The following is a 5,250-nucleotide window of genomic DNA, read 5'->3' as shown; positions in this document are numbered from 1 at the left end:
GGCGCATACTTTGAATAAAATATTTGTTATCATTCTCTTGAAATAAATGTGTTTTTTTCTTGAAAAAATACCGGTTTCATATGTATACACCTGGTATTCTTTCGATAAACAGAGTATGTAAGGGCTTCTGCTTGGTGTTAAAAACCCCTCAAAGATGGCACCAATGTTAATATTTTTCCCAATTGTTCCATAAGTAATGTTTTTCACTTTGTCTTTAAAATATTTTCAAACCTCTTCGCTAACTTGGCCAGAATATCATATCTGCCATTTAAAAAATCTAGATTTCACAGATGACAATTTTTTTTAATTTCAGGAATTTCGAAAAATTTCATGAGATTTCGAAGATTTCAACAGATTTCACGAGGGTTTAAAGAATCTAAGCTGAATTTAGGGTTATTTAAAAGTTTTTCATAATGCTTCAAAGCGTTTAGACTATTTTACAAGATTCTAAGGTATTTCAGTGAATTTGAAGGATTTCAAGTTATTATTTTTTTTCAATTAACGAATGTAGACCCAATGTCAATTGCTGCGATTTTTTTTAGAAGAAATCTATATGTTCTTTAAAAAAAAATTTAGATTGAAATTAGATTGGATAAGAATTGCACATCTTATTTCGAATTAAGGCTTAAACATAAAAATTGAAAATTTTTTTTATAAAGCATGCTTGTACTTCTTTAAAATGTGCAGCAATTAACATCGGATTTATTTTCAAAGAATTTTGTAAGCATTTTAACAGACTTACGCAATTTTATATGATCATCAAGGACTATTTTTGAAAGGGTTTCAAAAAGAATTTCAGGGGGTTTCAAATAATTCTTAGACAACTTTAAGGAGTTAATGAAATTTAAAGTGCTTTTTAAGGTATTTCAAAGTATTTCTACGGATTTCGTGGTATTTGATGGGGTCCTAGAAGATTCCAAAGATTTAAACATTTTTAGAGGTATTTTGAAAGATATAAGATATCAATATGTTAAGCGGGATTTCACAAGATTTAAGGTATTTTTAAAATTTCTCAGGATTTTAAACACAAAAAATTTTCAAAGACTTTAAGACATTTAACATTATTTGAGCGATTCTCTCTAAATTCTTACAAGTGATAAGTGTGTCACTGAAACAAATCAGTACGGATTTTCACTGATTGATCAGTAAAAAAATGTTTACTGGATTTTCAATCACTGTTTCTGCCGAAAAACTAATAAAGAACTACTGACATTTTAGTCACTGACTTCCATGGATTTTTACTGATTCAAATAGCTAGAAGTGCGTCACCGATTCTCATTGAAATTTCACTGATTCGAATTAAGAGAGTGCATAGGATTTCATAAGTATTTCCAAAATTCCATAAGATTATCAGACATTTCTATAGATTTCATGAAGATTTCAAAAAATTAGAGAGTTCAAGAGATTTCAGTAAACTTTAAATGATTTTGAATATTTCAAGGGATTTCAAGTGGATTCATCAGATTTTGCGGGATTTCAAAATTTTAGAGGAGAATTTGGGAATAAAAGGAATTAAACAAAATTTCAAGGGACTTCTAAGGGTTTCGGGGATTTCAGAGACCTCGAGGAATTTCATCATATTTATAAGGGAATCATATGATTTCAAAAGAAATCCTGAGTTTTCAGGTGATTTTTAAAAATTGACGAGTTTTCTAGGAATCTTTAGCTGATTTCAACAGATTTAAGGTTATTTTACGGGAATTGTATATTGCATTCACTAAATTTTCAATAACAGTTAACTCCTTTATTATAGGTTGAAAAATTGCACCACATTATTTTGCTTCTATTTTTACAAATTTATTTTAAAAGGAAGTACTGAAATAAATTTTAACAATACTTTTTTTATCGTTCTTCATAAGAGGTCACGGGACAAACAGCATCATCTATCTCTGCTGATAGTAATAAATAGTTGATAATTACTTATAGAAGCATAACTTTATAATTTATTCCTCAGAATAGCAATATTAGAATTTTTCATATTTACCCACTATTTATCATGAATTCAGAGGGAGATAGTTTTGACACGATTTGCGAAGCAGAACATACCCTGGCGACTAGTAGGAGGCAGGGAAAGAGCTTGCCAAATCTAATTTCGAGATGCTTTATTTGATCATATTTTACATCGGCTTTGACGCTGCCCTCGGAAGGCAAGCTTTTAAAATACATTACACGTTGTAGCGGACGAAAAGTGGCATGAGAGTGGCTGTATATATAGCAATCATTGCTGAACGATCGTCCTTTCATTTCTAAACCATCTCTCACAATAGAAGAACAATTCAAAATGTTCAATGATGGGAAAAACGGAAAAGGCTTCAACAAGTTTTCCACCTCAGAGTTTTTGAACAGTAGACTGAGAAAAAAAGTTTACGTTAAAAAAATACATTTTTTTATCAGTTTTTGTTGGTTTTTTGTTCGAATATCAAATATTTAGTTGTACTGAAAAAACTGGTTGATGTGACAAAGCAATTCATTGGCCTAAATCAATATTTTTTGTTCAGTATCCATTTTAGATCCAAATTTTTGTTATCTACTTTTGTATTCCACTCTTTACTCGATAGACAGGGGGTTTCTGCACCAAGATCATCGAGACATCGAGACCGTTTGACAGCTGAAGTGGTTTGTTTCTATTCTAAGGTTCTAGGTTCTAGAATATTAGCATGGACACGAACCATTTTCTTTTAATTATAGAACCTTCTAGCATCTAGAAGGTTCTAGAATTAATTAAAGATAGAATTTTTTAAATAAATGTGTAATGTATGAGGAAGCAATAAATCATTTTTGTTTAGATCATAACTTTACTAATTAGGATAAGAAATAATCTTGAAGTTGTTAACGTAAATCCGTCTGCCACAGTCCCACAATTGCAGAATATTATTTTATCGCGACATCAATCTCATTCTAGAAACTTAGCGCGGACACGATCCACTTCAGCTGTTGAACAGTCTAGATGTGGTTACGGCAGGAATCTTGGTTCTGAAACCCCTTGCTTATCCACCTTTTCAGTTATTATTCTGTAAATTATAGCAAGAAATAATGAAAAAAGTAAATGAATTAATTTTCCGGAAACCATGATACAACAAGACCAATTACCGTTGCGTGTTGAAGGTCCCTCCTGTTTTTTGGTGACAATGGCGACACACAAGTGATGAATTATGTCGTTTCAAGCCAGGAATATAAATATTTTATTCATGTGCGACAAAAAGGTCGCCTAGACTGGCGCCTCAAGTAAAATAATGTTCGGCAATGGTCGCAAAGCTTGAAGTGTAAATTGGTATATATGTGTTTTATTCTGGTGTCCCGGCGAATGTGGAGGTAGGTGTACTTTGCTGGGACAAGCCGGCAAGGGGGAAGAGAGTGAGGGAGAGAAAGTGAGAGAAAAAGAGAGACAGATCCGTAGAGAATAACGGCTGCAAAATGTTCCTGTCGTTTTGTACACATTTGCATACCGCATCTGTGTGTGTAGCGACGTGTGAAATTCAACTCTCTCCTCCCTCTGCTTCTAACCTTTTTCCCTCATCCTACCCCTTTCTGCAACCGTCATACTCTTTCCCTCTTTTTTCCAGCTTTCATCCTCTGCTTCATATTTTTATCACCTTTTTCGAAAAACCGGAGGATCTAAGGCAGATCCTCATGAAATATTCCATCGGTGTGAAGAATTTCATATTTTCTTCGCTTATTCCGTCGATGAGTTAGTTTAGGTAATACTACTTGCGAAGATGATGGCAAATACATTTGTGCAAAAAAACTATATTGTGGCGAAAGTGGTATAAAAAATAAGAACAAAAGAAGAGAGAACTTTACAGAAACAACTGGGTGTAGTAAACTTTGCAGGTAATGGGTGAAACGGGGAAACAGCTGGGTAATTGATTGGGAGGTAAGCGTGTTGTCATCTAGAATTTATTTGCGAAGAATTTATTTGCGCCATTTTCCTGCTGGAAAATGTAATATTTGAGCATATCATCAAATCCAAGAAATTGAAATGTATGGTTTGATGTTAATATAGGTCTATATGGGCACACTCTTTTCCTCCTTTTTCAGGCTTCTGTCCGCTGCTTCAAATTTTCGTCACTTGAAAAAAACTAAGGATCTCAGGCAGATTCTCAGAAAGTATTCCATCGGTGTGAGGTATTTCCTATTCTTGTCACTTCTTTCGCCGATGGGTTAGTTTGGGTAATACTATTTGTAAAGATGGTGGCAAATACATATATACAACAAATTATGTCGTGCTGAAAATTTTATGAAAAATGAGATCAAAAGAAAGAAGTTCCCAGAAAAACTGGGTGTAAGAAACGTTGCACGTAATGGGTGAAAAAGGGTAATATTCCGTTGGGTAACCAATATTCTCCCCTGAACTCCGCTAGACGGCAGCATATTACGGGGCATCCATAAGCAACCCAAAAAGAGGAATTTTCAATAGAAAGAATTAATTTTTAACCAAACGATTGCATTAATAATAATGAAATAGTTGAACTTTCAAGCAAACAAGACGAACTTTAAACAAAAGAATGTAATAGTTGTATCACCCACGAAGATAGATTTTCAACAAAGTAGAGTAATTTTGTACACATAAAGACAGATTTTTAATCAAATAAATTAATTTTTTATCAAATAGTTAAATTTGTAATTTCTAAAGGAAAAATGTTTAACTATAAATTAAATTGTTAAATTTCCAGACGATAAATTAATGTTCAGTAAAAGAAAACAAATTATTAATAAGTCCTATGAAATTTCTTTCCGTAAACATATACATATAACAGTTCAATTTTCCATGAAAGAGTTGAATCTTTAAAGAATGAATTTTTAAGAAAGCAGTCCAAGTTTCAAAGAAGTAGCTTAATTATCAACCAAAAGGTGAAGTTTCTAAAAAGAAGATTAATTTTCTCCAAAAAAGTTGAATTTTTAACAAAATACATTAATTTTTAACAAAAATGTTGAACTTTGAAGCCAAAAAGACGAATTATATCAGCGCAAAACAGTTAAATTTTCAACTAAAATAATGAATTATAAACCGGAATTTTTTTTTAAAAGCATTATAAAAGTTGATTATTTTAAACAAGAAAGATGAATTGTTAACGGAACACATGTAATAGCGGATATTTCAAACAAAAATATTTTTATTTGAAATGAAAAATAGTTGAATTCAACAAAAAAAGACAAATTTTCAAAAAAATTAGTTGATTCCTCAAATAAGATTAGCAATTTTGAACCGAACAGTTGCATTTTTAACAACTAAAAAAGAAATTTTCAACC

This window comes from Belonocnema kinseyi, chromosome 10 (assembly GCF_010883055.1).
Source record: "Belonocnema kinseyi isolate 2016_QV_RU_SX_M_011 chromosome 10, B_treatae_v1, whole genome shotgun sequence".
NCBI lineage: Eukaryota > Metazoa > Arthropoda > Insecta > Hymenoptera > Cynipidae > Belonocnema > Belonocnema kinseyi.
This window is presented reverse-complemented; position numbering follows the sequence as displayed.